This window comes from Mustela nivalis, assembly GCF_964662115.1.
Source record: "Mustela nivalis genome assembly, chromosome: 14".
Taxonomy (NCBI): Eukaryota; Metazoa; Chordata; class Mammalia; order Carnivora; family Mustelidae; genus Mustela; species Mustela nivalis.
The window spans coordinates 31,185,652-31,197,968 of record NC_139033.1 but is presented as its reverse complement, the minus strand read 5'-3'; the positions used below and the strand labels follow the sequence as shown (position 1 = coordinate 31,197,968).

General features: G+C 38.2%; 1 long non-coding RNA gene across 1 annotated transcript in view; it reads left to right on the top strand.

The window, feature by feature from the left end:
• The first annotated feature begins 1,246 nt into the window (after nucleotides 1-1,246).
• LOC309847987 overlaps nucleotides 1,247-12,317 on the top strand; it is a 28,187-nt gene continuing 17,116 nt past the window's right edge. Inside the window, exon 1 of the long non-coding RNA XR_014302768.1 lies at nucleotides 1,247-1,334. This is a non-coding gene — a long non-coding RNA (uncharacterized lncRNA). The remainder of the gene's footprint in view (nucleotides 1,335-12,317) is intronic.

The window sequence follows — 12,317 nt, the reverse complement described above, 5'->3', positions numbered from 1 at the left end:
CTATTTATATAAAATCCTAAAGCCTGGGAAGGTAAATATACTGTTCGGGGATGCATGCCTGGTGGCAAATCTAGTGAAATGAATGAAGGGCTTCTAGACACAAAATGACTTTCTTCCGAGGAGTAGGATTTTAGGGGGAGGAGACCGGAGGCATGGGAGAACCTCAGAAGCTAGCATAATTTAAGGTACTTAAGCTATGTGGTGATTACAAGAGGATGCACATTATGTTCACACTTTCATATGTATTCTTTGTGCACATTTATTAAACATCCAAGTAGTTTAATGAAAGAGTATTAAATAGAATGAAATAAAAGGAGAATAAGTAAGACTAAGGATTAAATACTGAAATGAAATTATGAGAATAATTGTAGGTAACTGAAACATTTTGAAACCTGGCCAAGTTGCCAACAGGTGAATCACACCTGGAGGGGAAAAGGTAATTATAAAGAGTCCATTAAAGGAGACACAGATTCCCCACCCCCTATACTTCAGTGATAGGCAGTGCCTCACTAAGCCAATTGAACCAGCATTCTAGAACTCTTGCACAAAGGTTCCCTCATTACACAATCCACATGTGGCCCTCCTCCAGGTGAAGGTCAGAGCCCACTGCTTGGGAGAACCCTCTGCTCTCTGGTGATCCCTCTGTCAGAGCAGATCTTCTGTTCTCTCTTAACAACTATGCTGCTCCGTCTTCCATTCAATTCTGAGTTCTCTGATAGCAGGCACCCAAAGCAATACACTCAACATTGTGCAAACTTCATAAATAATTATTAAATAAATTAAGTGAACAAATAAGTGTATAAATAAATGATATAGTGAAGCAATTGTAGCTTCTTTTCTGATGACTCAGTAAAATATATCTATATTTGAAAAATTATCTAAACTAAGGTCACTCTCTCTCTTTCTTTTTACCACTTTTCTCCAGAAAAAGAGCAGTGATTAGGCCTCAAAGATAAGTTGGGGTTTTTTGAGAAATAGCTAATTAATATAGAAGGGTGCATACATGTGTTCTTTATCTCAGTAGCACTTGCAATAATTTATTAAAGCATTTATGCCAGTGGAGGTCTCTTAATTATCCACTGCAGGAATTTCAAAATATCCATCTCTTGCTTAAGGCAGAGTAGTATGTCCTGATCTGCACCCACTTTGAACCAGCTGTATTCCTCTAAATATTGAAGTTATAACGCTGTCAGTAGGCATTACAACTGTATGAAAAGACTAAAGATTTCATTCACTTCTAGGTAAAGCAAGATGATGAAAAGAAAAAATGAAGTGGGATTTCCCAGTACACTTTTGGCAGACGGGAAGCAACAAGCTTCATTTGCAGCTAATGAGTAAGTAGATGTAAAAGTAAGCAGAGAAAGGGTGCACGCAACCGAGATGGAGAGAGCACAGATGGAACAAACAGGTGGCGTGGACGCAGCAGGGGCTGATGATGAATGGGATACTAATGGTGGGGAAATATGACCAGATTCAATAAGAGTCAGATGCATTTCAGCACAGGCTACTAAATTTTAGAGGGCAGAACCAGAAACCCATCTGTGGCGTGACGGTTGTTGCAGGAAAGTGGCCAGCACTTGAAAACAATGCAATGCTTCTGTTGTATTGAACAAAGAATTCGGTGTTAACCACCCAGGCTGGATAAATTATTTCTAAAATTTTATTGTGGCGCTTGAATGGAAAATCTAGTTATTGGGTAGGAATTTTAAAAAGGTATTTGTATGCAGCTAAAGAAATGAATAGTTTCTATGGTCGCATGAAGTATAGGGTAAAGAAAAGGCAAAAGTTCAAGGAAGCATGACCATCTTTAACTTCATCGGGAGTAACCCTTTATGTGCCACCAGAATCTTGATTCAGTTGCTGACATGATAAATACATCAATATGAAAATGTTTCAAACTCACTGTGCAACAAAAACACTAAGACCTTTCATATGCCAGGAAAACCTGTTCCTTGAGATAGAAGTACCAAGAGAAAATTAATTTATATATAAATATATATATATACAAATATTTCTTTCTAAAATGAGTTTAAGAACTATTTTAACAATTTGGGGGCTCCTGGGTGGCTCAGTTGATTAAGCATCTGACTCTTGATATTGGCTCAGGTCATGATCTCAGGGTTGTGAGATCAAGTCCTGCTTGGGCTCTGCCCTGGGGGGGGTTGGAGTCTGCTTAAGATTCTCTCTCTCCCTCTGCCCCGTCCCCTGCCTCTGCTCTCAATCTCTTTCTTTTAAAAAAAAAAAAGAAAAGAAAGAAAAAGAAAAAAAGAATTTTAACCACCAAAGTATCATTTAAACTTTTAATTAAAAATCGGTTTTAAATAATTTATCTTATTTCAAATAATTTCATTTTACCATATACACTACAGAATACATATCACTTTTAAAGAACTCTAAGTTTGTTAAAGGTTTCAAAGATAGTAATTAAAACACTGACTCACAACTCTTTTACCTATTTCCTCCTCCTAAAAGTTAGGAGAGAATCTTATATTTTCATATATATTCTAAGTTCCTGTATATTGCTAAATAATGTAAATCTGGCCCAGGATGAGCATAGTTGCTCATAGCCTGTAGACCTTCTCTGTGTTCCCTCATGCTACATCCATAAAATGCCAAGTCGGAATTTCAGTTTATCAACCTGATGTAAAATGTCACCTGCTCACAGGTTAGTGCCCCATCACATGTTGGCATTGTGTATCTGTAATTAAATATATCAATGTTAACACAGGCTGTGGATATAGAAAAAAAGTAATTTATTTGCAAAACAGACATGTAGTGCAAGAGTATCATCAGGGATAGAGCAAAGCAGAAAAAGAAAGCGTATTAGGAATTGTAATTCCAGGTTTTTACTTTAGAGTTGTAATCTATGACAAATAGTGAAGATTTTATTATATGAATTTTTTCCTGCAGTATTTGTTTGGGAAATTCAAGGATCAGAGATTATGGTCATGAACACAAATAAAGAGTATATGCTTATAATAATTTGAAGAGTCAGTCTAAATTTCTTTCACCTCTGTCTCTCTTTCTGTCTCTCTTTCTTTCTTTCTTTCTTTCTTTCTTTCTTTCTTTCTTTCTTAGAGAGAGAGAGACAGGGAAGGCACAGCAGGGGGAGAGGCAGAGGGAGAAGCAGGCTCCCTGCTGAGCTGGGAGCCCGATGTGGGACTTGATCCCAGGATCTTGGGATCGTGACCTGAGCTGAAGGCAGACACTTAACCATCTGAGCCACCCAGGCACCCCTCACCTCTCTCCTTCATATGATGAAGAAAAAGGCTTAATCCATTATTATTAAATCTGGTACAGAAATCTCAAATGATACACTCTTGGTGCTTAGATCAGTTCTATAGTAAGAATATATGGAAAACATATCGTTTTCAATGAAATTATTTTCTATTTCTAATAATTGATACATTAAAAATCAGAAAGTTTCTCTTAGTATTTTAAATGCCTTTTACCTCATACATGCATTAATTTATATTTGGTCCTCATAAATATGATTCTAGGAAAATGACTTTGATTATTAAATGAACATACACACACTTTACTGCTTCTTTCTGAAAGTAGTTAATACATTGAGTGAGAGAAATACCAGTGATAATATCTAAAGGGGAAATGAATACCTAAAGCTAGATTCAAGTACTAGTAGTAGGAATGGCAGGAAAGATGTAAATTAGGATTTTCAAGAGATTTGACGTTTAGAAAGAAAAAGAACAAGGGAGCTGTTATGGGTTGAACTGCATCCCCTCAAAAGACAAGGTTAGGACTTGTCCTAACCCCTAGAACCTGAGGCCTTATTTTGAAATAGGGTCTTTGCAGATATAATCAAGTTAATGAGGTCATGCCGGGATTAGGTGGTCCTTCAACCCAATAGGACAGGCATCCTTGTAGGAAAAGAAGAGACCCCAAAACAAACAGAGAGAAGATAGCGTGTGACTCTGGAGACAGCCTTTGGAGTCCTGTAGCCGCCATCCAACAGATACTGAGCCTTGCCTGTAACCACCAGAAGCTAGGGAGGAGGCATGAGACAGACTGCTCCCCCCAACTACTCAAGAAAGAGCTAAACCTGGCAACTCTTTGATTTTGGACTTCTGGTCTCCCAAACCATGGGAGAATACATTTCCGCTGTTTTAAGTCATCCAGTTTCTGATACTTTGCTATGGTAGCCCTAGGAAACGAATACAGGAAGGGTTGAGGAAGCCCCCCAAATTCTACAGCCGACTTAAAGGGTAAATAGTAGCCAAATTCAATGGAAGCAATAAGGTTAGCAGAGGGAATGAGACTCGTTCAAGATACGGCCTATGTTCTAAGTTCATTTTTCAAAGTCTTGATGTTTATTTTTATTCCAGTGGAATGTTAGAGTTGAAAACATTCCATTGGCCTTTTGTAGGAAAATCTCCTTCGGGTCCCAAATAGAACCTGGTACGTATTTATGTCCTAAAACTTACTTATCAATCTAGGACTATCTTCCTTTTTTCCATTGTACCAGGGGCCACTGAGGATGACGGCTTCTCACTTTGGAATTCTGAGCAAACAGCAATGCTGGGGTTGAGTAAGTGGACAATAAGGGACAATGAAGACAATAGAGAGAACAAAAGCTGCCCCAGGAATAAAACGTTCGGAATGATTAGTATGTGCATGTGGAATGATTGCTACGGTCCCATCTGACTCCCGATGACCTGTGACTATGTTATGTCATCTGGAAAAGGGACTATGAAGGGATTTTTGTAGATGTCATTAAGATTTCACACCTTAAAACAGAGAGAGTTCACTATGTTGTCAGGTAAGCTCAATCAAATCAATGGGGCCCTAAAGAGCAGAAAACTTTCTCCAGCTGGAAACAGAAGAGATGCAGCAGCAGGAAAAGTGACAGAGTTTTGAAGTATAAGGAGGACTTGATGTGCTATTGCCGGGTAGGAGGTAGAGGTGCAGGGTTTTGAGGATCCCAAGTCGTCTTTAGTTGAGGAGAAGCTTCTAGATGTATCAGCCCTACAAACATGAGAGACTGAATTCTGCCAACACCTAAATCAGCTTGGGGCAAAGTATCTCCCCAGTGCTTGCTAGTACTAGTCCAGGCTGACTGACACCTCGATTCCTGCTTCTAAGAGATGCAGCCGAGCCCACCTGTGCTCCCGACCTACAGACACTGAGGTAATACGCGTGTGTCGTGTGAAGCTGCTAACTTTGTAGTAATCTGTTATACCACCAAGAGAAAACTACTGCGTGGGTATTACTTAAATATTCCAGTGGATAAGGATATAAAAACAAACCTGGGAATTTAAAACGGGTGGGATTTCAGAGCCAGACTTGCTGGTTTCAAATTGCCGCCTGCCCCTTAGCTCTCAGACGTCGGACCATGCATTTACTCTAAATCTCAGTTTTTACTTCTGTAAAGTGGACAAACATTTTCCTACCTTGCAAAGTACTTGAGAAGATAAAAGAATAAATGGGTTAACATAATCAATAAGCTTAAAATAGTTCCCGACAGGTACTAAAGTAACACCTTAAATGTAAGGTATTTTCCTTGCTCTTTTTTTTTTTTTTTTAATTTAGAGACATGAAAAAGAAACCCATAGACTAGCTTAATAAGTGTCTGACATATGCTTATCAAGCAAACAAACAAAAAATAACATGCAAATGAAAGAAACAAACGAATGAGAAAAAAAATCATAAAGACATGGAGAAGTTCAGGATAGCAAAGTTTAACTGTATTTGAAGCAGGAGAGACTCTTGAAAAGGGTGTTAGAAACTCCAGACTCTAAATTCATTGAGGGAGAATTTTCATCTGTTCCATTTACATATCATCTGCAGTAAATTTCATGACTCCTTGCTTGTCATAGGTAGTCAATAAATAGTTCACAAATGACAGAAGGGTTTGAGTTTGGGGAGCAAAAGATCTGTGTGCTGAGAGTTTCTGTGTACTGATACACACAGGTCACTTTTTGAGGAATATTGGCAAAGAAGGGTTCTCAGAGACTCAAGGAGCCAGTGTTTTGGATATGAGGCCTGAGGAAGGAAGGTAGGGTTCCCTGTGCAGAATGCCACAGGGATGCAGCAAGAAAGGAACAAGATGATGACAGATTCTGAATGACAGTCAAGTTTAGGTGGCTATGAATTTATTAACACAGAGCATGTGGCTTTGGGTCTTTTTCCAAAGTACTCTGCTGTCTGGGAGTGGAAGCAGAAGAGTGTGAAGACTAAAAAGCATGGCATCACTGAGATGCAGAGTTAAGGCTTCCTGGCTTAGTGACTGGTGACGAGAGAGAGAGAGAGAGAGAGATGAAGCAAAAGTTCTAGAGAGGCTGAAGAACTGAGAGTTTGAAGTACATCAACCAGAGTTCAAGATGACTGCAAAGAAGAGACTAAGGCAATTTAAGGAGGTGGAAGATCAGGAAGACATGTAGCAGAAGAAGACCTTCTTAATTTTAAATCTTCCATATGGCAATGCTTTTAATGATGGTGAGGTCCAAGACACAGATGCCATCGATGTTTTTGAGAAGCATTTGTATCTTGAGAAGCATTTGAGAAGCATTTGTATCTGCTAATGACAAATATTTTATTGTGAAGCAGTGATTAAATCATATGTGCTAATCATAATGGGAGTAAGTAGTCAATCCATGAGCTTAGTACTTAAATCTTAGGTGTGGTGTTTTAGCCTCAAGACTGTCTGGTGGAAGGAAGAGGACTTGCAGAATCTGGCAGTAAAACTAGAGATCAAAACTCAACCATTTAAAAGTTATTTCCTGATAACTTCCCAGTGTGACACCCATCGTGCTAGACAAGGAGAGGTGAAGAAAGCATGTTTCCTGATCTTGAAGCATTCTTCGACGGAGAGAAGAAATTATATTGCCACCTCTTTTTCTCATCTCTAAGGAGCAGAAAGTTGTGATTTCAGTTTGTAATTGAGAGGCACACACTTGAGTGTGTGGTCATCTGAAGGGAACAAGTCTACTGCCTTACCACCCTGCACAAGCCCCAGTTTGTCTGAAGGGAACCGAATTTCAGTTGATAAGAGACTATCAATAATGCTAATAATATACATCCACTTTGGAAAAACTCTTAGTAGAATTACTAAATTTGGGGCGCCTGGGTGGCTCAGTGGGAAGCCTCTGACTTCGACTCGGGTCATGATTCCAGGGTTCTGGGATCGAGCCCCGCATAGGGCTCTCTGTTCGGCGGGGAGCCTGCTTCCCTTCCTCTCTCTCTCTCTGCCTGCCTCTCTGCCTACTTGTGATCTCTGTCTATCAAATAAAATTTTTAAAGTTTTTTAAAAAAATTAAAAAATAAAAAGAATTACTAAATTTAATCTAACATGCAAACGTTCTGTGACACATCCCATTACTAAATTTAATTTAACATGAAATATGCCATGATCCTTTCTATTCCAGCTAAAATGGGTGCCTATATTTACTAAACAAACAAAAAAACAAAAACAAAAAACAAAACAAACAAAAAAACACTAATATTCACTGCACCCTGCACCTTTTAGCTTTATTCATAACAGCACCAAATTGGAAAGGACCAAAATGTTCCGCCTACTTTCACATACACATTTTTTTTCCGTGTGGATTTTGCCTCATTCTGTATTCTTCTATTCTCTAAATTAAAATACCTATTAAAATTCTTAAACAAATTAAAATGGACACTTTTTCTAAGTGATTTCAATCAATTGCTTTTATAGTTAATAATACAATATGAAATGTCATTTATAAATAAAACATGAATTATTTGAGAAGTGATTGATTCAAAACAGAGAGATTCATCTCTTATTGCTTTTGCACTACAGGCACAAGTTAAACTCAGTGTAAAGGGTAACTGAGTATGTTCTGGGGGAAGTAAGGTCACAAGTGACGATGAGATGGGAATCAGGTAGTCAGGGAGGAAGACTGCCTTGAGAAAGCAGAGGCAAAGTCTGTAGGATAGTGAAGGTGCCCAGGAACTCTCCCGTCACTCAGAAAGGACTTGCATCTGGCTGGATATACAAGAAGTGGATAAGAAACTGGGGGGCTTCGTTGATCATCTATCTGGATGCCTGAGCACGAAGCAGCTCCGTTAGCAGGAAATCGCCCTTGGATATGACAACACATGGCAGTTTCCACAGATGGGTTATATAAAAATGTCAAGTTGAGCAGATATGACTATTTTTGAAATCTGCTTTCTCTTAGAAAATTATGCATTATTTCTTCTCAACTTATTATTTCTCCAATATGATCATTTTCCTTCATATTACTCTAGCATAGGTCCAAACTGTCCATTGTCACTTTTCACTTGTAAGTTTGAATTCCAGGCATAATTATTTTCTCCCTGTTTTGCATGATTTATGGGTCTCATTAAATATATTTTTACATATATGTGTGTGTGTGTGTGTGTATAGCCTAATATATATATATATATATTAGACTATATATATATATATATATATATATATACACACACAGTCATATATATAAGTCAGTACATTTTTTCTCCAATTAAACCTTTTTTTCCCCTTCAGGAGAGAATTAAAGTGTATGTTCAATTATACACAGAATGCTTTGTCCAAATGAGGGTTAATATGTTTAATCTGAAGGTCCAGGGTCCAATTTCTTGGGCAAGTAATAGCAGATCCTGCCCAGTAGACGTTAAGCACTACAAGGGCATGATTTTTTTTCATTTGTTTTATTCTGCATCCCCAGCTCCTAGGAAAGTTATCAATAATCTTTCCTTTTAACAAATTTGTGGATCAGAGGCTTATAATAATGGACCAAAAATGCCATGGGGGAAGTAGAGTTAAGGATCCTGTGAAAAGAGGTGCCTGGGTGGCTCAGTTGGTTAAGCGACTGCCTTCAGCTCAGGTCATGGTCCCAGGGTTCTGGGATCCAGCCCCATATTGGGCTCCCTGCCCAGTGGGAAGCCTGCTTCTCCTTCTTCCACTCCCCCTGCTTGTGTGCCCTCTCTCGCTATTTCTCTGTCAAATAAATGAAATCTTGAAAAAAAGAAAAAGAAAGAAAGAGAGAGAAAGAGAGAGAGAAAGAAAGAAAGAAAGAAAGAGTGAGTCCTTGGGAAAGGATAAGAGTTCTGAGAAGTGGACTCACCCTCCCAGATGGGTGGGGATTCCATGGTGCTCTTGACAGCTTAGCCTGTGAGGGAATGGGGCAGAGGTGCTGTGAAGCATAGGCCTTTTTCTACAGATCACTATCATTTTCATCAAAAGGTGGAAAACAGAAGGAGTGTTCTCAGACTCTGAGAGGACGTGGAGCAGCCAGAATTTCCAGGGTGGCACAAGAAGTCCAGAAAGTCATTCCTACTCTCCTCCACTGGTAGTGTGAAATGAAAGCTATATCTGTGTGCCCTTGCCTGGCTCAAAGCCTCTTCCCTTTCTTGTCAACTGGAAAACAAAATGATCTGAGTTCTGGCATTTTCCCCCAGCTGCCTGTATGTTCCCTTTCCTACTACCATCCCCTTGCCCAAAAAATCCACAAGCCCTGTTTATTCCTTAGTTTTTATACTTTTAATTCCCACAGCTATTTAGTCTTAGGTCGATTCTAACACAAGGATCTAGAGCCCAGTAACAACACAGATGGAAGTTCTCAGTCTTCTTATGTGGAAATATTTCTGCAGGAATTTCACATCTCCCTCTAAGCACCAATGAATGGTGAAGAGGGTTAATTCAAACAGGTCAATGGTCAGGAAAAGGATAATGGGAATCATGCATTGGAGGAAGAAAATGGAAGGGATAGAGCCAGACCACTGCATACCGTCTGGTTGACTATAGTGAAACCCTGGAATCCCATTAGTTACTTAGGACATTACAGGCTTATTTCTCTTGTCTGTCACAGTGCAATATAGAAGGGTAGGAATGTTCTACACCATGCTCTTATCTAGGCTCCTTCCATTCTGGATTCTCCAAAGCCTATGGACTCAGAACCTTCCCATTTCCTTTGAATCCAGCCAGAAGGTAAAGAAAGGGGACGAGCTATGGAGGATTTTTCAGGTTTTATGTTGGACTATGGAAGTGTCATTCATACTCCACCCACATCCCATTGACCAGAACACGGTCACGTGGTCTTAGCTGCAAGGCAGTGTGGGAGAGATAGCATATGGGCCCAGAAAAAAAGAGAATATGGGGTTGATAAGCCTAACATTTATCGTGCAAATATCTGCCTTTTTAGTAGTTGGACAGTGGTTTCCTTCTTTCTCACACAGAACACACTCAGTCATTAAAAGGGATACTTCCCGAAGTCGAGTGTAGATAGTCACACCATCTAGGTTTAAATTCAGGGTTTCCAAGTAATACACACTCCTTCCCATCATATCCAGCCATAGTTCTCTTGTATTTGAATCATGATATAAACACTATATATATGGTGCCACCAATTTTCCATTTGGAATAAAAGAAGAATGAAAAAGGTGAGAAAGGAAAAAGAAAAAGAAAAAACAGCAAAAACAGTCACAGGTCCACAGCTGGCTCACATCCCCTGGACAGACATTGCAATGATGTCCTGACTTGGAGCTAGGAAAGTTCTTTGATTCTGCCCTGGTTCTGCTTTACTTCCAGGTTCCTGTCCTCCTTATTCATTTTCCTCCATAGCTAAGTAGAATACATTTTGGTTAACCTAGAAGCCTTGCATTTCCCTATGAATTTTGGATCAGTTTTTCAATTTCTGCAAAATAAGCAAGCTTGAATTTTTATAGGGATTAAATTGAATCTGTACATCAGTGTTGGAAGTATTACCATTTTAGGAATAGTAAATTTCCAACCACTAATATAGAATGTTTATGCATTTGTTGAGTATTTTAAAAACTATTTTAGTAATGTTTTATGTTTGTCAAGCATAAAATCTTGCATTTTTTTGTGAGATTTATTCCTAAGTACTTTTTTGAAGTTATTATTAATACACTTGTCTCCCTAATTTCATTTTTGGCTTGTTTGTTATTAGTTGATAGGAGTACAATCAATATAGTTTTACTTCTTTCCAATCTGGATACTCTTCTTTTTCTTGCTTACTTTCTCCAACTGGAATCTCTAGATACAATGTACAAAATAAATAGAAGTGGTTAGAGTAGATATATTTGTCTGATATCTCCCTGATTTTAGAAGGATAGTTTTCAATCTTTCACCATTAAGTTTGATGATTTTGAAAGGTTGTTTGTTTTTCATAGGTTGAGAGAGTGCCCGTCTAGTCTTAAGTTTGTTGAGTGGTTTTGTCATGAAAAGTTTAGATTCTGTGAAGTGTTTCTTATGTATTTAGTGAGATGTTCATGTGTTTCGTTTTTTATTATTATATTGATTGATTTTGTACGTGGAGTGAGCCTTGCATTCCTGGAATAAATACTATTTGGTCATGGTATGTAATCTTTTTATATGTTGCAGGATTCTGTCTGTTGGCATCTTGAGGATTTTCATGTATGTATTCATAAGAGATTTTGGTCTATAGCTTTCTTTTTTTCTCATGTGTTTGTCTTATTTTGGTATTTGGTAAAATTAACCTCATAGAATGAGTTAGAAAATGTTAACCCTTCTACTATTCAGAAGAGTTTATGGAAGATTTATGATACTTATATATTTGGTAGAATTTACAAGTGAAGCTATCTGGTTCTGGATTTTTCTTTGTGCAAAGTTTCCATCCCACTTTAATTCATTAATTAATTTCTAATTAGTAGATTTTCCCCCACCAATTTTATTTTGATTTAATTGATATTTAACATTGTGTAAGTTTAAAGTGTACAGCATAATTATTTGATACATATAAATATTGTGAAATGATCACCGTGCTAAGTTTAGTTAGTACCCATCACCTCACATAGTTTCAAATTTTGTTCCTTATGATGAGAACTTTTAAGAGCGACTCTCTTAACAACTTTCATATCTACAATATGGTATTAAAATTACTACATTTTGGGGACACCTAGGTGGCTTGGTGGGTTAAGCATCTGCCTTTGGCTCAGGTCATGATCCCAGAGTCCTGGGATCAAGTCCCACATTGGGCTTCTTATTCAGGAGGGAGCCTGCTTCTCTCTCTGCTTGCTGCTCCCCGTGCTTGTGCTCTCTCCCTCCCACTCTCTTTCTTTCTCTCTCTCTCTCTCTCTCTCTCTGTGACAAGTAAATAAATAAAATCTTTTAAAAATACTACATATTGCTGTTAGTACAAAGTTGGATCATATTATTTTATCAATTTTTTCAATATCTGCCTTTTATTGGCATATTTATCCAATTCCCATAAATGTGATTACCGGTTATTTAGAACTATATCTGTGATTTTGCCTTTTCTACATGCCATTTCCATCCTTATTCTAAAGTGCATCAGAGCACAATATCAAGGAACCTCATGCTTGTGAGTAGA